This window comes from Carassius auratus, chromosome 1 (assembly GCF_003368295.1).
Source record: "Carassius auratus strain Wakin chromosome 1, ASM336829v1, whole genome shotgun sequence".
NCBI lineage: Eukaryota > Metazoa > Chordata > Actinopteri > Cypriniformes > Cyprinidae > Carassius > Carassius auratus.
The window spans coordinates 15,540,752-15,562,838 of NC_039243.1; the positions used below are offsets into that span (position 1 = coordinate 15,540,752).

General features: G+C 38.7%; 1 pseudogene; it reads left to right on the forward strand.

Annotated features, from left to right (window-relative positions):
* The first annotated feature begins 799 nt into the window (after positions 1-799).
* LOC113109165 (sodium- and chloride-dependent GABA transporter 2-like) overlaps positions 800-22,087 on the forward strand; it is a 32,520-nt pseudogene continuing 11,232 nt past the window's right edge.

The window sequence follows — 22,087 nt, forward strand, 5'->3', positions numbered from 1 at the left end:
TGTTAATATGATCAGAATCAGTGTCTTAGATATTGTACACAGATCTGTAGAACATGTAGGTTACATAATTATATGTTAAAAATTTTAAATATGTACTTGAAAAGAAAACAGGATGACTTTGAATAGCATAACTGTAAAATTGTGAAGAAGAGCTGAGCAGGTCTTGCACATGTATTTCCTGGTCTGAGAGTGACTTCCTGCTTAAATAGAAAATAATGGATACCAAAAAAAAATGTAGAAAATATATATATGTGAAAGGAGAATGCATGTGTGTGAAAGCAACAAAAAATAATTATGTATGTGAAAGGAGAATGTAAGTGTGTGAGAGTATAAATGTATGTATGTGTAAGGAGAATGTATGTGTGTGAGAGTAGAAATGTATTTATGTGAGTGTAGAAATGTATGTGTGTGAGAGTGCCAGAATGAATTATGGCTTGTACGGTCCCCCATATTCCCAACACTGTTTGTATATATATATATATATATATATATATATATATATATATATATATATATATATATATATATATATAGCTACCATTGGTACTGGTTATAACTGATATGATAGCAGTCACTCCTGCTGAATGTGCTGCTCTTATTGGTGCCTATTTAGGGACGCACACACACACAGGAGTCAGGATGATAAGTGTGGTCGATATGACCAGCAGAGCATAAAATTACAGTAACACCAAGCTGCCATGTAAGTTAAATGCTGTGTGTCTCATTTACATGTAGGACATTTTGCTATCGTGCATTGGTTCTGTTAGCATCTGGTGGTCTGCATTTGCTGCAGCCAGTCATGTGTTCACGGGTGCTGAGGGTCAGAGGTCAGGCAGAGGACAGCGGTCTGCAGGATCGTGGCCAGTGGGCTTGTAAAGCTGAATTTCCCCTGGCTGTTGCAAGACAGATTATCGGCCTGGGTAACGTCTGGCGATTCCCATATCTGTGTTATAAGAACGGAGGAGGTGAGAGACATACAGTGCTCTAGTCATACATTTTAACATTAATTTATAATATTATTTTTATGCTTGATTGAGATACAGTGTACACAAAAGTATACTTTTATGGTTTTGCACTTTGTTATCCATTATCATGGAACATGTCTTTACAGGAACATATACATATTACTTATTCACAACTCAAACATAACGTATTCCTAATAGAGTAAAAAAAGAAAATTTTAGTAATGAATGAGCACACAATAAAATTATTAAAACTGTAGCTAAAATTAAAATGAAAATTAAACTGAAAATATAAAAATAAAAACTCAGATTCAAAATATATATTAAACAAATATAAACTATAAACTATAAACAGGCACCGGGAGAACACATAATTTACTTCTTCATCTGAAGCTTGCGTCCGAAGCATGGCAGGGAGCTAGAGGACGCAGTGTCTCGTTCCCTACTCAGGGAACCATGGTTACATTCGTAACCTGAGACGTTTCTTTTCAGGGGAACTTCGAACTGCGTCCTCTAGGGGCTGCTTTGGGGAACAGTATGCCCATGCTGAGGGGAGTGCAGGCCAGAATCATGGCAAACACTAAGTACCAACTCTATCATATCCACGGGAGTTGCCCCTGGGACGTTTAGACGGCTGACTGTGACAGTACCTCTTACGGCCAAAGGCCTAAGCTACATACATACCACGGGCCAGGATTGAGCTGAAGCTTGGAATCAGGAAAGATTCCTTAAAAGGGATATGGATAAGAACCTAGCATTTTCTATCAAGTCCTGCCTGTCACACAGGGGCTACTGCTAGCTTACACATAAGCTTACTGAAAGAGCTGTCTCAACAGTTCTCTAGTAGCAACACCCTGTTTAGTTAGGTATCCGAGGATTCATAGGTGGAGTGGCACCCAAGATGAACAGGGCTTTTACCAACTCAAGAAAGGGCACGAAGCAACGCGAAGCCTTCACCATATAGGATTTTAGAAAGAACGCAGAATACTAGCATGCAAACTTACCACAGTGTGGATTTCAGAAAGTGTGCAAAGACTTCACATGCACACTTACCATAACATGGATTTTCAAATACTGTTCTAAGGAGGGGCTCTTGTGGCACTCTATGGAGACAATACTGGAGCGCTCTGGGGAAAAAACAGAGAACTCAGTCTCATATGAGAGGAGAACTCCGAGCTCAGAGTAGCGCTCATAGGCGACCCTTTTTGGAAAAAGAGGAGCACTGCTAAACTACTATGAGAATCGACAAAATAGCCCCTCATGTTGAGGGAAGCGATGCTTGAAGTGTATAAATTAATACACAATGGCTGAATGAAGCCCAAAGAACTAAGTTCTTATCATCTCAAGAAAGGGAACGAGGCGGAGCGCGTAACTCTTACCATACATGATTTCAGAAAGTGCGCAGAGTCTTGCGTGCATACTTACCACTTACATGGATTTTAGAAAGTGTTCACGTGCACACTGACCACCATGTGGTTTTGAGAAAGTACACAAAGCTAAGCGTGTGTACCTAAAGGTTCCTAAGCGTAGCAGAGGTGCTGAATCGCACGGGAGAGGCAAGCTCCATTTTACAAACCTTGGGCGAGGGGAGCATCACCTGAGGAAGCATATACAAGAAGACTTCTGTAACTGTCACCTCCACTTCCCACTGGATGCGACAGCACCACTTAAGCGGCCAGGAGACCCCTCAGGGTGACCTGGCCGGACATCCATGAAATTCCCTGCAGTGCTGTGCCTGGCCTGATGATCAAGGAGGCTCCTGCAGAAGCCTGTGATCTCAGCCAAAGGAAAGGAAAGGAAACTCACAGAATTTATTAGTAGACACACACTGTAAAAACTAATCTATAGAATTTACCCAATAAATATGAGGTAACAATTTGCATCGACTTTGGTGGGGTAGATTTAATCCCATATATTGAGTATAAACTATCTGAAGTAAAAAGCTATTAAATGCTTGCATAAATTGGGTAACAATACCTCACATTTATGTATATATTCAACAGCTACTTACTCATTAAAATTAGGTAAAAATTATCTCAGCAAAAATAAAATTTAGTTATTAAAAAGTTTAAAAGACAGTTCAGCTCATAATTTATTCATGCCTTAATGCATGATGGGAGACATGGATGAGTTTTTATTGGCTACAACATGCTTTTTTGATGGTCACCGTTGTTGTGATGCTCACGCTGATTCTTGATGTCTGTTTTTCTAAACTAAATAATTTTTTCTTTATGTAGAACTAACTTTTAAAAACATGTCATATTATGCCAAAAAATGCTGGATTCCACACCACTTAATTTATGTATACATTAAAGAAACCTGAACTGACGCATTCAGGTCACTACATGACAATTAATTCAAACAACAATCAATAGCACACATGATTGTCTTTGCACTGGTCTGTATGTTATCATTCTGTTACCACAGCCCCACAAAGTCTAAAGTAAACATCTGAAGGTTCAAGAACCCAACTAAAGCAAACACTGACCACTATAATGGTAACACACAAATTGTGATTTTCTAGTTTGGTGAGTCTGCTTGTTAACAGGGCAGGCCCGAGGCATAAGTGAACTAATCGGCTGCTTGGGGCCCCCTCGCCACCAGGGGGCCCCCCAATAATAATTATTATTATTTTTATTTATTTATTTTTGTTACAATTAAATAACTTAAACAAGTGATATAAATGAATGAATGAATAATGAACGAATAAATGAATAATTCAAGACAAAAAAAAGAAAAAACTTATTTACCAACAACTGCTGCTGTGTCTGCTAGCGTTTGAGTCATGCGCACTTGTGCATAGACACCTCGCGTGCATTGACAATTCGCGCTGGCGCGCAAGTGCGCGTCACTGTAATAAATGATAAGCAATGTCACAAAAAGGATGTATCTCTCTGGTGCCGAAAAGAGAAAGAAGAAAACATAACGTTGGCTTGTCGTTGGACGTTCGAGAGTCTCAAATTTAGGGACCGTCTCTAAAGTTACATGCGATAGTGGTATACACTTTTCTAACGTCAGTAGCATTTGAGGAGAATGACTTACAGTCATAAAAACAACTGTAATTGTTCATCTAGGTGTCAGCTATAATGCAAAATTGAATATAATGTTGAATATTTATTAAAATAAACTGTAAAGTATACGTAAATTATGCTACTTTTTCACATGGTCTCAAAGGCAAATTTGAAACTCAGTAGCATTTGAGGAGAAAGACTTCCAGTCACCTTATACATTTTTTATATATATTAAAATAAATGATAAATCATTTAGGTAAAAACGAGGCCCGTTTATCACTTTCAGGCAGATTCCTGTTAAAGTTTTCTTTTTTTCTTTTTTTTCAGGTTCCCTTACGAAAATGACCCATGGTTTCATCAATAACACCACAAATCATTGTTCTTGTAGCCATGGCAACTGCAAATTAACCATGGTTTTGTTACTTCAAATAATAATTTACAAAGTATTAATATACTGTAATATTTTTTTTGGGTGTTGTTGTTGTTGCTATAAAAACAGACCTAAGCCATCAATAGCCTTTAAATTGACTTCATATAGTCTTCCAGCCAATTCTATCAAACCTTTACAATTAATTCAGAACGCGGCAGCAAGATTAATTTTTAATGAGCCAAAAAGAATACACGTCACACCTCTGTTTATCAATTTGCACTGGCTTCCAATAGCTGCTCGCATAAAATTCAAGGCACTGATGTTTGCCTACAAAACTACCACTGGCTCTGCACCCATTTACCTAAATTCGTTACTTCAGACTTATGTGCCCTCTAGAAGCTTGCGTTCTGCAAGTGAACGTCGCTTGATTGTGCCATCCCAAAGAAGCACAAAGTCACTTAGTCCTTAGCCATCTTCAAGAATCGGCTTAAAACACATCTCCTCCATCTTTATTTGACCCTCTAACTTTAACACTCACTATTCTAATTATATTCTTTAAAAAATCTACCTTTCTAATCTTTTTGTATTCTATTTTCTTTTCATTTATTATGCAATTATGCAATTAATATGTATATGTATGTGTGTGTGTGTATGTGTAAAGACCTCTAACTAGCTTGCTCTATTCTTTTATTTTTTTTTTATTCTATCTGTTTTCTTTTTATTTATTATATTAGTTAAAAACCCATCCTACGTGTACTGTGTTAACCTAACTGAGACTTGTTATAGCACTTATATATCATTGCTCTTTTTGTTGTTTTTGATTGTCTTCATCTGTAAGTCGCTTTGGATAAAAGCGTCTGCTAAATGAATAAATGTAAATGTAAATATATTAGAGGTGGGCATAGATTATTTTTTTTTTATCTAGATTAATCTCACTGTGATCTTGTAATTAATCTAGATTAATCTAGATTAAAATGACTCATTCGAATTCTGCTGACGGCATTCAGAATATGTGTGTTACCCAAATAAAATTGACAAACAGTAAGTCTTTGAGAAGGGGGTTATCAAGCTATATGGTGCATTAGAAATGTACATCTCCTGTTTCCAAAATGCATCACAAACTGCTTGAAAAAGCTGTAAACTAATTCCACATTGCACAAGCGGGGACCCGGTGAAGGTTGTACCAGTGGGCCCTGTTTGAAATTGTCTAATTTGTATGTTCATTTATTTTTATTTATTTGTGCTATTTACACAATGTTTAAGGTTTTTTCAAATTTGTAGGTGTCAAGGTACAGAAACTAAATAATTAAATGTAAAAAAGCACTGTATAGTCTTCAATGTAAAAATGAAATATACAAGGAAACCAACATTTATTCAGACACCTTCAACATTTCTCACATTATTACAGTTTTGCTATATATATCAAAAAATATATCTGGTGTCTGAATAATTTTTGGTTTGACTGATAAAACTACAAAGTAGTCAAGAGAAGTGAGTAATTTTCATTTTCTTGGATTAACATTACAGCAGCCAGTCGCTAAATTAGGCACGGTCCCTTTAAGAGACGATGAACGCATCCAATATAATACACAGATCCCTTTTTTTTTCCTAAACTGTTTACTTTCACTTAAGAAATAACTGACAGTTTTTTCGAGCATAATTTCCAAGGTGGATATTTTGACATATTTCGTATGTATTTGTCGGCACTAGAGCAAAAATAAGCAAATTCAATGTTCAAGTGTTTTGATCAAAACACTTGAAAACGCTTATTTTTAGCGTCTCGAGACACCTTTCTCTGCGTGAGCCCTGAACACCAGAACACCGCGAGTACTGAATCGGGCTCTTTCACATCTTGTTGTTTGTTTCAAACTGCGATTTGTATTTGTTCGGTGCAGGAGGGACTTTTTGAGGAGAACTTCTGGCCTCAACCAGTCGGTTATATAAAATATCAAGGTGAAAGTCATCATACCCTGCTTAGTATAGACCCAGCTCCCAACCCAACTTTGAGAATAGATTAACGGCGAGAATAGATTTTTTTTATCGCCCGATAAGAGTCTCGAAAACGGCCCACCACTAATATATATATATATATATATATATATATATATATATATATATATATATATATATATATATATATATACAAACCCGATTCCAAAAAAGTAGGGACAACATTTTTTTGACAATAGAATATAAATAAGATATCAAATGTTGAAAGTGAGACATTTTGAAATGTCATGCCAAATTTTGGCTCTTTTTGGATTTCATGAGAGCAACACATTCCAAAAAAGTTGGGGCAGGTATCAATACGAGGCCGGAAAAGTTAAGTGTACATATAAGGAACAGCTAGAAGACCAATTTGCATCTAATTAGTTCAATTGGCAACATGATTGGGCATAAAAAGAGCATCTTAGAGTGGCAGTGTCTCTCAGAAGTCAAGATGGGCAGAGGATCACCAATTCCCCCAATGCTGTGGCAAAAAAAATAATGGAGCAATATCAGAAAGGAGTTTTTCAGAGAAAAATTGCAAACAGTTTGAAGTTATCATCATCTACAGTGCATAACATCATCCAAAGATTCAGAGAATCTGGAACAATCTCTGTGCGTAAGGGTCAAGGCCAGGAAACCATACTGGATGCCCATGATCTTCGGGCACTTCATTACATACAGGAATGCTGCTGTAATGGAAATCACATCAATGGCTCAGGAATAATTCCAGAAAACATTGTCAGTGAACACAATGTCTTGGCGGCAAAAACTTTATAGGTCAAAAAAGAAGCCATATCTAAACATGATTCAGAAGCACAGTCATTTTCTCTGGGCCAAAGCTCATTTAAAATGGACTGTGGCAAAGTGGAAAACTGTTCTGTGGTCAGATAAAAATGTTAAGTTCTTTTTGTAAAACTGGCACGCCATGTCATCCGGACTAAAGAGGACAAGGACAACCCAAGTTGTTATCAGAGCTCAGTTCAGAAGCCTGCATCTCTGATTGTATGGGGTTGCATGAGTGCATGTGGCATGGGCAGCTTACACATCTGGAAAGGCACCATCAATGCTGAAAGATATATCCAAGTTCTAGAACAACATATGCTCCCATCCAGACGTTGTCTCTTTCAGGGAAGACCTAGCAATTTCCAACATGACAATGCCAGACCACATACTTCATCAATTAAAACATCATGGCTGGGTAGAAGAAGGATCTGGGTACTGAAATGGCCAGCCTGCAGTCCAGATCTTTCACCCATAGAAAACATTTGGCGCATCATAAAGGGGAAGATGCGACAAAGAAGACCTAAGACAGTTGAGCAACTAGAAAACTATATTAGACAAGAATGGTACAATATTAATATTCCTAGACTTGAGCAACTTGTCTCCTCAGTCCCCAGACGTTTGCAGACTGTTATAAAATGAAGAGGGGATACTACACAGTGGTAAACATGGCCTTGTCCCAACTTTTTAGAGATGTGTTGATGCCGTGAAATTTAAAATCAACTTAATTTTCCCTTAAAATGGTACATTTTCTCAGTGTAAAAAGTGTTGTTTTATAGTTTTAGTTTTAGTTAATAACTATAATAACCCTGTTATTATCAGTCCTGTGTTCCCGTTTCTTGTGTTTTTTTCCCCATGTTCTCCCCATTACCTAGTTTCTCAGTTATGTTTATTTGTTTAAGCTGGTTCCTGTTAATTTCCTTGATTAGTACCATTACTTAAGCCCTATGTCTTCCATGTCTACCGTCCGGTATTGTTCATCAATCCCTCATTCTACTTGTGTGTTTCTGCCTGTCCCTTGTGCTCCTGTATCTTGATAAATAAAGAATAAATATTAATCCACTACGCCTCTGCAGTAGAAGCATTGTGACAGTTATGTTAGAAACAGACCCAAAAATCAGTTATGATTCAGTGAAAATCTTTGTCACTGCTGTAATTTTAAATCTCATTTGCACATCATCGATTCAGTCCATTCTATTACGACACATTAATTTAGTCACATGACTACATACATCTGATAAACAGGCCCAAAGTCTGCATGTCATAGAAGTGTGTCTGTTTTTTGTTTTTTTTTGTGAATGCAATTTTATTTTGAGTCTATGAATTTTGAGTTTGTGCATTGTAATTTTAGATTGATTTATCTTTTTGTTTTTTCTTTGTTTCTGTATTTGTAATTGGATCATCGCTATTTCAGGTCTGGGTTTCGCCAGTCAGATCATGATCTTACACAGTTGTGTGTATTATATTGTTATTCTGGCCTGGGCATTTTTCTACCTATGCAGCAGCTTCCAGACGCCACTTCCCTGGTCACACTGCAACAACACGTGGAATACAGGTGTGATACATGCATCCCATTCATACATACCTCACAATCCCAGTGTGTCCCTACAGATCTAGGTCATTCCTCCAGTGTGTCAGTGCTCTCACATCATCCATGTGCTCATGCAAGTTTAGAGGGCCAAGATTTAGGGTGAATTTTGGCCCAGTTCATTTCCATTATCCAAGCATCTTAGAACTGAACTCTAGAGATGTGCTCATTCCCCACCCATAGAGAACATCACAGAGAGCACGTCCACATGTTAAAAACTCTTCCAGCATTTTTTTAGGCCTGTAGTCCACATTAGTTCTTCTAAGTGCATATTAAGAGTTGTTGAGTAGATTAAAAGATGGAATACATATAAACTTGAGATGCACCGATGTTTAATACAAGTTATAGCTTGAAATAAACGTGGATGAATATCAGAAAGGGTGTGTGTGTGTGTGTGTGTGTGTGTGTGTGTGTGCGTGCGCGGGCATGTTTTTGTGACATATCAGGACACAACTCTGTATAATGACATGAATATGACACAGGTATTACAAGGAGAGGGTGACTTATGAGGACATGAGCCATGTCCCCATTTTTCAAAACACTTATAAATCTTACAGAATGAGTTTTTTTGAGAAAGTAAAAATGCACAAAGTTTCCTTTGAGGGTTAGGTTTAGGTGTAGGGTTGGTGTATGGCGATAGAATATACAGTTTGTACAGTATAAAAACCATTACGGCTATGGGATGTCCCCACTTTTCACAAAAACAAACGTATGTGTGTGTGTGTGTGTGTGTGTGTGTGTGTGTGTGTGTGTGTGTGTGTGTGAGACAGAGAGAGAGAGAGAATTTATGAAAACTGTTATGTGCACATTGTATACTAACATTTCGGCTTTTCTTTGAGTGTGTGGGGGCTGATATCTAAATCAGAGAAAAATATACAGGTGATTCTCAATAAATTAGAATGTCAAGAAAAAGTTCATTTATTTCAGTAATTCAACTCAGATTGTGAAACTCATGTATTAAATTCAATGCACACAGACCGAAGTAGTTTATGTTTAATTGTGATGATTTTGGCTCATATTTAACAAAAACCCACCAACTCACTATATCAATGAATTAGAATATGATGACACATCAATCAGCTAATCAACTCAAAACACCTGCAAAGGTTTAGGGATTACTGAATAGTGATTTGTAATAGTGAGGCGATGCTTAGCCACACTACGTCATAAAGTGGCACATCCGAGAAAGAAAGAAAAAAAAAAAGTGTAATTTTGGTTTCAATAAAAGCTATTTTTAAAATAACGAGAGAGTTTTTATCACGACTCAGAGAAAGGATGCAAATGTAAGGCGGTTTAATGACAAGATAAAAATATGGTCATACAAACAGACAAAGACCCTGAAACCACAGGGGGAGAGTGGCGACGATCACAAGCTCAGATGGTGTGTGACGCAGGAACCGGTAGACAACAGTGTTGATTCTCAGATATCCAGTGCTGTATCTCCCAGAGAAGGTGCTCGTGATTCCGGTGCAGGGAACAACAAGATTCTAAGAACAATGGGGGAATCCACGATCCAAGACAGCCAGGAGAACAGAACGGAACACAGGGAAGAACCACAACGATCTGCAGTGTTGGGAGTAACGGCATCTAAGTATAACGGCGTTACTGACAGAGTTTAATTTTCAGTAACAGAGTAATCTAATTAATTACATTTCCCATCGTTGCAACGCCTTTATCTTTACTGAGAATGTAAAGTGCCGCGTTACTACAATTTGGTTGAGTTTGAGGTGTCATGCTTTGGCTAGTGGTTACACATCAGCTGCCTGACACCGTGGCAAATCAGATGATGATTGGCTGGGTGGGTGGTGCCCTGCTCACGCTGTCTCACTGCACTCTCTGACAACCACTAAACACAAAATGGCGTCAGCGATAATGGCGTCCTCAAACTGGAAGTACCGGAAATTAAAGGCGAGAATGTTTCTGTAACATGCACGGTATGCCCAGGAAAAAAGACTTTATCCAAGTCTGCATCAAGCAACTCAAATCTTATGAACCACCTCACATCAACACATGCTAACATGTTATTGTTCTGAATATTTAATGCGGTGTTCAAACCAGACACCACTTGCGCGACTAAATCGCGCTAGTCAAGCATAGTTGGACGCTTGAACATTTTGAGTTCATACGCTTCATTCGCTCATTAAATTTACTTCACAACAGACGCAAATTCACGTCATGGGGGGGGGCTTCTGCCAGTTGAGTTCATGCAGCATTTTCATTTAGATAATTTTCATAAGTTAATGTTAAGTTAAATTTCATAAGATAAGTGTCATAAAATGTTGTTTTAAAAGTATTTAATGCGAGAATGTAGTTGTTTTAAACTCAAATATGCGGTTTATTTAAAAATGTGTTTCGCCGATTTTTGAAGGTTGTCTATTTGCGTCTTTGCATTGACTTAACATTGAAATCACTCGCGCCAGACGCTCTATTCGCATCTGGTGTGAACGCACCATAAGAGTTGGGTAGTGTTCTATTTATTGTGCAGTAACTTTAGGCCTAATATACAGGTACAGAGATTTGCACTAATGGCCAGGTTTCCCTTTGTTTCTTTTTACCCAAGTTTAAATTGGTTTGACTTAATTTTGTACTTGAATTCTATTTTCAATATTTGTTTTTATTTCTATGCATATCATATGGCAGGCTGCAATCTATTGAGTTCAAATAAATAACATTTTCTAAAATACTTAGTATTTTTATTCTTCAATCAGTTAATATAAACATCTTATATATTAAAGAGGTTATAGGAGTAATTTGTAATTGTAACGAATTACTTTTTTCAAGTAAGATGACCAACACTGACGATCTGACAAAATGAGACACTAGTTACTGCACTTAAATTGGCACACACAATGGGACGCAGGTGGTGCTGTTAATCAGTAGTGATCAGGGACCACACCCACAGATTGTGGGCGTACTCCACCATCGAGATTTGTTGACACCAAGAGGAAGGATTCTTGGGAACAAAACAAATCGCAACACTCTCTCACTTTGTCCATTGCTTTGGGGATGAAAGCCAGAAGATAAACTGACACTCACCCCCAGTAATCTACAAAATTCTTGCCAAAATTTGGTAATAAATGGTAATAAATCTAGAGCGATGTGGGACCAGGGTCTCGAATGGACTGACAGAGGTTGAAGTAACCTATCTGGAGGTCGACTGGAAGGTTTAACAGTGGCACAAACAACTGCAGACTGTGTTCCTGGAACACAGAGACAGGCACAGACAAACAAGCAGACACAAGTCAAGACTTATGACAAGGGATGCTCCAAGCAGACATGGAATTGTGAACCCAATCGATACTGGGATTGTGTAAAGTGAGCCAAGTGTGACCAAGAACTAAGGGTGCCAGTGGTTAGTCCATGAGGAGGAATGTACTGTTCTCGGAGTGGTTGCCAGAGGTGATGAGGGTTACAGGTCTGGTTATATGGGAAATGAAAGGGAGTTGCTGTCCATTTAGCGCATTAACAGAAATTTTGTGAGTAAGGGGAAACATGGGGATGTGGAGTTGTTGTGCCAGTTTATAATCCAAAAATCCAGAGTCCAGTAATGCCCTTGTGTCGTGCATATGGTTTGCCCAACTTAGTCTTACCAGAAGGTGTGTAAATGAGGTCTTCTCGACGGAGATCCCACATGATAGTAGCGTTATAGTTACTACCGGGCTTGATCTTTTATCGGGCAGGAGTGGATGAAGTGGCCTGCCCCTCCGCAGTAGAGCCAAAATCCACCTGCCCCTCTCCTCCCGGGAAAGCAGAGCTCTACCCATCGGCATGGGCTCGGAATCGGAGATGGGGCTGACTGTGTCCATGCACGAGTCCTCTGTGCTGCTGAACGGGGTCCGTTGATGAAAATGGCTCATGCGACTCAAGTGCTCGTTGACCCTTAATGCCAGTTCGATGAGAACGTTAAGTTTGGGCGGATGATCCAGCATGTAGATCTCCCTCTGGACGTGGTCATCTAGCCCATGCAGGAACCGGTCCCACTGTGCCTCCTCGTTCCAATGACACTCGGCCATGGTGTGGAACTAGATGGAGTACTCCGACACCAAGCGCCATAACTAACGTAGACTAGACCACTTAAAGTTGGAATAAAGAAATAAAATAAGTCCTCTATGACATCTTAACATCTCAGCACTCTAAATATAAACATAGGCTCATTTATCCTATAAACAGACCAACGCACCAATAAAAACTACACTTTTTTAACAAATTAAATTAAGATACATTTTTAATTAAGATGGGTATTTGGCAATAACGAAATTAAGATAAAGGCTCCTCTGGATTTGCCTTGCCACTAGCAGCTGACATTTAATAAAAGAATAATGCCAACATTCGCGTAAATACTCTGTCCACATTATGCATTTAAGACTCAATGAATATTTAGTTATCATTTGAAAAACCTTTACACACAGAGATTAGGCTAAGCCTACATGTTTTTGTGGAGGAAAATTATTGAATCCACTGTAGATGTCTTCAGCGCGTTCCTGCACTCACTGATGGGGTGTCATTATTCACTCATTATTCTCATTATAAACATGGACAAAACTTTTCCACGCCTCAGACTTTGCTTTAGTTGCTGGTGCAACCAAAACGTAATCACCAGAGGTAAGCCTCCCTTACACCTAATCAGCATCCATTTTCGCGCTAATCGAAACATATGACCACTCGTTTACCTCGCAAAAGAACCACAATGATCTGACAATGTGAAACACCAGTTACTGCACTTAAATAGACACACACAATGGGACGCAGGTGGTGCTGGTAATCAGTAGTGATCAGGGACCACGCCCACAAACACACCTGCACACTAAACTAGCCGAGAGAGAGACAGCGAATTCATGAACTGTGACAGTTTTGAGATTTGAAACGCTTTTATACACAGACACTGTTATATATAGTATATAAATTATCTACTTTACTAAAATGTCAAATCCCACAGGGTTGGTGTTTTTTTTTTTTTTTTTAGCCAATCAGAAATGCTCTCTACTTGTCGGGTCATTGTGTTTGTTGACTGGCATCAGATTGGCAGTTGTGTTTTTAAGGGCAGGGTTTTCCAAATTACAATGTAATTTTGAGTAAAATTTTAAACTTTAGCTTAAACTTTGTTAACCATTGACAGCAAATGCATCTATATGTACTTGTTTTCATTTAGCAGATGATATCTAAAGTGAATTCCAGAGCATCCAAAGTTTAAACACTTTGAAAGACAAGTACATAAGTGTACCCATGGGTAATATAGTTTAAATGCATTGTCTTGTATCTCCTCTAGACGCCTGCAGGGGGTTTGATCTACACAACATTAGTGATCACTCTGAAAACGCCACGTCTCCAGTCATTGAGTTTTGGGAGTAAGTTTTTGGTATGAACATGATGCAATGATTTGGATGATCTGATGGTTTGTTTTGGGGTTTGTTTTGTTTTGTGAGCATGTGTCTCTCTCCAGGCGTGAGGTGTTGGACCTGTCTGCTAATGTGGATCGACTGGGCTCAGTACACTGGCGTCTGGCCCTGTGTCTGCTGCTGGTAAACACTGCTCATGAGTGAGTGCTGCCCATGTTTTTATACCATAACATAAGAGAAGATGCTTCTTTATGCCCAGTCCAGTAACTCTGAGGCATATTCTATTGCATTGTGATGTTTCAGCTCTTTTAGGATTTAAGGTATATAAGGATTTATCTATATAAATTAGGATGATTTAAATATATAAATAAATAATTAAATACATCATGAAATTTTGCCATGAAAACATAAAAGTGCATTGCAATGTAAGCATGCATCCATAAAAAAAAAATATATATATATATGTAATTAAATCATTAAATGCTTCATGGAATGCTGAAATAAAAGACATGTACTGTAAGTATATTGAAATGTAAGCTGGAATACATAAATATATTAATACATTATTAAAAGCATCATGAAATGTTGCAATAAAAAAAAAAAAAAAGGCAAATGCAATTTCAAAGGCATATGTTATGTAATATTTCAGGTCAAGTTTCATTAAAAATTTTCACATTTCATTGTTCATTTGTATTGTGTTATGTAGGTTGTGTATGTCACAGCCACCTTCCCATATGTGATGTTGCTGGTGTTGTTGGTTCAAGAGGTTTATCTACCTGGTGCTTTGGACGGGATTGTTTATTACCTGAAACCCAATCACACACGGCTGACAGACCCACAGGTAGGTCACACGATCACCGGCATGACATAGTAAAACACAAAGCATGTCTGTGCAACATGCATTAATCACTACTAATACTTATGTAAAATTATGAAAATTAACAAAGAGTTTTGTTTGACCTAAATTTTGCTAAGACAAGATGGGTATTGTTTAGGTTTAAGGACAACTTTGCTGAAAGGTTTTGATCCACTTCAAATGTTGACTACTGTATAAACAGGTTTTTGTCACGATACGAACACAAATTTCCTTATATGGGTCCTAAGGGCACGTCTGCCGGAAGAGCGCGCGCTCCCGTATAGCAGAGCACTGAGAGGCTGAGCACAGACAATCACTGATCAGAGCGAGAGTGTCGCGAAATGTCACAAAAGGAGTGTGTTTTTGGTTACCAGGGCAAGACAACCCTGCACAGAAAGAAAAAACAGCATTAAGGGACCAGTGGATGGAGTTTATTTTTACAGAGCATCAACGGAGTTGTGCAAGTGTTTGTGTTTGTTCCCTGCATTTCGAAGATGCTTGTTTTACAAACAAGGCCCAGTTTGACGACGGATATGCGTATCGTTTATTTCTTAAGGATGATGCAATCCCAACGAAAAAGGGTCACGATCGTGTGTTGGAACCGCAGGCGGTGAGTAAAACTGCTTAAAATATCTCTGCCTCCTTGTTAGTGCGTCCGCCTCCCATGCCGGAGACCCGGGTTCGAGTCCCGCTCGGAGCGAGTCGTTGCTGCTGCTGCTCTCGTTCAGTTTCAGCCTCGGGATCTGATTCTGGATCATAAATAAACGGCTGAATCTGACTGTTAGCCATGGTTTGTTTTGGATGATGTTTTTTCCTCAAGGTAATGTCACAGCTTCCAAACGCTCTCAACGCAAAAGCCTACTGAGGCTCGTGATTCTTTAGCTCTGCCCACACATCACGCCTCCGTCAGTCATGTTTTTCCAGGGAAAATCGGTACAGACTATCTTTCTCTTACGAATATAATAAAACTAAAGACTTTTTGGAGTTATGAAGGATGCAGTACTACTCTATAGGTACTCAAGATTAACAGGATATTGAGTGAAAATGAGCATTTCACCCCCCCCCCCCCCTTAAGGAAATGTATTATTACCTTTCCCTTGGCATCATAAAGTAAATCATTCTAAACTTTTGTTTAAAATGGAATAAAAGTTTATTAGACACAACTAACATAAAGACCACATGTAGTTTCAGCTCGATTTTATCATATTTCATTTGATTTGTCATTATTTGTGATACACTGCTTTGTTTAATTCATAGTTTGCAGAGAAAGACTTGGAGAGGATTTGTTTAAACAGTGACTGACTATCTGTAACAAGTGATTTTGATGCTGTTTTCAAAAAGCCAGAGATAAAGTTTGAATTAAAATTTTGAAAAATATGCTCGATGTGAAATCTCTCTCTTTCTTCCAGAGGTACAGGAATGGATGGATGCTGGGACTCAAATCTTTTTCTCATATGGCATTTGTCTGGGAAGTCTTACGGCTCTCGGCAGCTACAACAAATTCAACAACGACTGTTACAAGTGTGTCCTTCCTCTCACAAAGTCTCTTACACATAAGTTTGAAAACAATGATGACTGTATTCACTTTCATGTCACTTTTTACAGTAATGTCTTTTTTGGAATGATTCATTTACATTATTTGGCAAATCCTTTTATCTAAAACGATGTACATTGCATTAAAGGTACACATTATTCATGTATCCACTGGGAATCAAACCCATGATACTGATGTTACTAGTGCAGTCTAATGATGCTTGTTTATCTAGTGTAGTTGTTTATGTACTATTGTATTCTTTTATTATTAAGAATTTGAAACTTTTATTTTTATATTTTCAATTTTAATTTAGTTATTTTTTTGTTTTCACCATTATTCTAATTTTGTATTAAAAAAAAAAAACATTTCAAAATAGTTTATATATTTATATATTACTTTTATTTTGTTTCATTTTAGTACATCAACTTAAACTTATGTAATTAGTAACCACCGAAACAACACATGTGCCTCAGTTCCCCTTTAGGAACTCGAGCTGTGTCCAACTCTTTGGGAACAACTTGTCGAGACATGGTACTGAAGCATGTGTGAAATCAGTCCAACAGTGAAGCAAAATGTCAAGAACAGGGTGACGTGAGCGACGAGAAAGCATAAAGGCACATCCGGCAAGCACATATGTTAGCTTCTGCGGAAGCGAGTGCCTGCAGGGATGCATTGATTATGGCAGGGAGACGCAGCATCACATTCCTTTCGTGGAAATATGGTTACATATGTAACCTCGAGACATTCCACTTCAGGAACTTGTGCTGCATCGAATGCTTTGGGAATGAGAATACCCCACTGCACAATAGAAGCCCCTGGCTGGTGTGTATCTTGTGGGCACATCAAGATTAGAGGATTTGGATCCCTGGAGTAGATGTCAGGTCCAGACTGTAGGAACAGATGAATGTGTGTGAAGAGGAACAGTCTGACACAGCACAAACATCCTGAAGGACCACACCCACTGATAACCTAGGAGCCATAATCCTGGTTGAGTGCACTTCAACTGTTGAATATAGTCGTTATAGTGTTTGTTTGTTTTTTTCATGTACAAAAAGTATTCTCGTCGCTTCAAAACGTTACATTTAAACCACTGATGGACTATTCTGACGATGCTTTTATACTTTTCTGGACGTTGACAGTGTATTTTACTTGTCAGTCTATGGGACAGTCACAAGCTTCCCTGAATTGCCCCTTCAGAAACTCCACAAGTTTTCTTCAAAGTGAACAGTTTCCTTTTGGCGGTAGCTCTGGACTGGAGTATGATCTCAACAACCTCAGTTGAGAGACCAGATGCTATGAGCTGTGCCCCCTCAGGGGTCATGCCCACAATTTCCATTTCTCTGGTCGGGGTGAAGGACGGTGCCTCCTGCCTGAGAGAGGAAGTCCCTCCTGATTTTAATCTCCTGTGGAGAGCTGTCGAGCAGGGACACCAGGTCCGAGAACCAAACATAGCTCACAGGATTCTACTTCCGGCGTGCCGCTACGATGGCGTTGCTGATGAGCACTCTGTGCAAACATTGCTGTTTTTCGTGTTTATTTGTGTTATTCATGTTAGTATACTTACTTTTGCTCAGACAGTACAGACTCTAATACAGTATGATCGACAAACACTACTGAACATCCAATCAAATTTAAACTTCGCTTCGGATACAACGCCGCCTCTGAACTCCAGCTTCAGCGTCAACGCGCTCCCTCTGTTGCCGGCTTGCATCCTAAGACACCGTCGGAAAAGGAGGAAAGGCAAGCGTGCTGGAATTCTAAGCAGATCGCGGAAAACAAGTTGTAACCCTCCACTCCCTACTATCTTGTTAGCCAACATACAGTCTCTGGATAACAAACTTAATGCGAGAATCACATACCAACGGGACATTCGCAACTGCTGCATTCTGGCTTTCTGTGAGACGTGGTTACACTCAGATGTACCCGATACGGCCATTACACCGCCTGGATTCTTTTTTTAGATTTTTGTCATGACAGATCGCTAAACTCCGGTAAGAGCAGAGGTGGAGGTGTGTGCTTTATGATTAACACTCACTGGGGCACTGATGTTACAGTTTTATCTACACACTGCTCCCCTGATATTGAACTGCTCTCCGTTAAAGTGTGCCCCTTCTACCTCCCGCAGGAGTTTAATTCAATCATTCTTACAGTGGTCTAAATCCCTCCTCACGTGGACAAAACTAAAGCATTGGACGAACTGTACAGCACCATAAACGGATTAGAAATTGCTCATCCTGACTCTGCTTTTATCGTTGTTGGGGATTTTAACAGGGTGAATATGAGGAAAATTCTTCCCAAATTCTACCAACACATAAAATTCCCCACACGAGGTGATCAGACCTTAGATCACTGCTATTCAACATTTAAGGACAGTTACAAACCCCTCCCCCGACCAGCATTTGACAAAGGTGACCACATTAGCCTACTGCAGTTACCAGCCTACAGACAATGCCTCAAATAGGAAAAACCGGTTACTAAAAGCGTCTACCATCTCCACACTGCAGAACTGCTTTGATTCCACAGACTGGCATGATGTTTTTAAGATGCAACAGGAGACAACATACAGGAATACACAGACTCTGTGATCGGCTACATTAACACATGCACAGAGGATGTTGTTCCATCCATTAACGTTTAATCATTTACAAACCAGAAACCATGGGTCAACGGTGATGTGCGGGCCAAATTAAGAGCACGGACTGCTGCCTTCAACTCTCGCAATTTAACTGCTTATAAGAAGTCCAGGTATGACCTTCAAAGATCAATAAAATCAGCAAAAAGAGACTTTAGCGACAGAGTGGAGTCAGAATATCATGGATCTGACCCCCAACGCATTTGGAGCAGTCTACGCTAAATCACAGCCTACAAAGGAAGGAAAAGCAGTGGTGTGTCTTTGTCTGCCTCTTTAACAGATGAGCTCAATACATTCTATGCATGTGTTGAGGCAGACAATACATTTCCTGCTTTGAAAATACCTGCTGACAATGACACCTGCCCCTTGGTTGTAAAGACACACGAAGTAAGGCCTTCAAGAGAGTCAACGGCCGCAAAGCTTCCAGTCTTGGACTCGAGTCCGGATTCAAGACATTTTTCTGTCATCTCGGACTTGTCTCAGACTCGTTGCATTTGCACTCTGACTTGTCTCGGACTTGGCCATTGGACTCGACAAGTATTCTAGTTGGTCTCGACCGAGTCAAGCAAAAAATAAAAATAAAATAAATTATCCTTCAAAACAAAACCAGATTTGCGTGAAATCGTGACTGAAAACGTGTGGAAAAGACTAGGTGCGCCGCTTTCTCCTTTTTTCCAAAGCACTCTGTAATCTGCGCTTGCGCTCCAGTGGCGTCTGCTGTTGCTAGGCAACCATGACCCACTCTCCATGAAGACACAGAAGTTTCAGCAAAGAATAAATGGATTTCCAGCACTTAAAACACCTTGCAGTAGCTCTGCTAATAGATTCATTTAAAATTGCTATCCATCCTTGTACAGCTATGAACATCTGTTTCTCCATCTTGGCTAAGCTTTCAAGTATTGTTCCGGGAAAGGATGTGCATGACCAGCAATGCACTTGCTGCGACCTGAAAAGTTTAGATGCTTCTAATTTAATTTTATATCTGTTAGATTGTGTTTTATTTACGTCTACACCTAGATAGTCTTAAACGTACCCTTTACAATAGTGAAATACTAATTAATGTTGTACAGTATAGGGGCTGCAAGACTACTGATTTCTACTAGTCGATTTTTTTCTTAAAAAATGCTTGAGTTACTCGAGTCACATTAAATATATATATATTTTTTATCAATAAACGCTTATTAATGTATAGCCTTATGCAACAATTACATATGTACATTTTAAAAACTTTATTATTATGAGATATTTAAATGATCATGTAACAGCCAGAATTTGTATCTGTTACAATCACAAAATTTTTCGTATCTGAATTTGGATACAACGTCGTACAGTTACTTGATAAGACCGTTATGACTTTTTATCTTTTTTTTTTTTTTTTTTAGTTATCGCTGAACAAATATGTCATGTTAAACTAAAATAATTATTAATTTCTAAAATAATATTTATCATGCAAGCAGAGAGATGTCATGACAAACAACTGAATCCATTCAATGCGCATATTTTCATTACATTAACTCTTTAAGCGAGTCTTAATGTTTAGTGAACTTCACTAAACAGATGCGTGTGTGCCGCGCAAACCAGCAAAAGGTAAAGATGCAAACACGTAAGGACAAGTAGAAAATGTATCCGTATCTAAGCTGATTATTAGCCTACTCTTGAGAGAGAACTGGTTTGGTTTTTCTGAAACGCGCAATGCTGATCTTTTTATTGGTGAGCGCGCTGTGCTTATTCCATTAATTCGTATCACATCATAGCCTAAGCTTTAAATCATTGCCTTTTAAATATATACAAATACTATAATGTGTATGATGTATTATTATAGGTAAAATTACTCTTGCAATGCTCTGATTTCTGAGAGATGCACAGAGAGGCAACAACAATGCGGTGTTTGATTTGCACTCTTTTTGCTCATAAAGTTTACATTAATTCACTTCACACTCGTGACTTTAGAGGTCTGTGTATAATATTGCGCTGATCCCCTGGCTCAGCTGTTATCTAGCAAACACCAGACTGTGTCAGCTTCAGTCGAGTATTCAGGCAGAATTATTCCTTGTGCGTTATTCGTTTTTTACGCCATTAGCCGAGCCATTCCAAATAAGGTATTCGGCTTCAGGCACAACCCTAATTATTACATTACATATTTAATTTTTACATGCAACATAGATAGGGTCATAGAAATTAACAGCTCCACGCAATATTGTAATTCTAAAATTCACATCGTATTTGCAACCACTTTGTATGCATTATGGTTAATGCATGCTGGATTAGTTGATTGTTTCCGACAGTGAACGACTAGTCTATGCAAGCACTAGTATAGTATGACAAAAATTTTGCTGTATTTATGTGCGCATGCCCAGTAGAGCCAAACATATCCCTTCTAGCCTTAACCGCGCGCATTTGTCATATCCAGAGCTTTGCATGTGTATGTGCCAAGGCATCAGTCATTTTAATTTTTGACCACAGACATGATGTCAGCAAAATCAGAATTATTAAGTAAATAAAATGAAAGTAAAGTACGTAAAAATTATTTGACCTTACAGTTCCTAACTCTGATCTAGAGGGCCAGTGTCCTTTATAGTTTAGCTCCCAGGGTCGGACTGGGGGTAATACCAGTACTCATTACCAGGGCCCCAAAGGAAGAGAGGGCCCTTGAAAAGTATGAATCTGAAATATATTTTATTTTACCTGGATATTTTCATGGGTGGGGGGCATGGGGGCCCATCAGTACTGCCTATGCATAGGGCCCAGGGTCTTGTGTAATGCCCCTGTTAGCTTCAACCCTAATTTTATACACTTGAACCAGCTAATCAAGCCTTTACTAGACACACTAGAATCTTCCAGATAGGTGTGTTAAGGCCAGTTGGAGCTAAACTTTTCAGGACATTGGCCATCCAGGACCTAGTTTGGAGACCCCTGTCCTACAGGGTTGTTACTTTGCACATGCTTTTTGATCATTACAAATAATAATGTAAAATTATTTTTGTAGAATAGGAGATATGCTGTCTCTCATACATTATCATAGTAGTAGT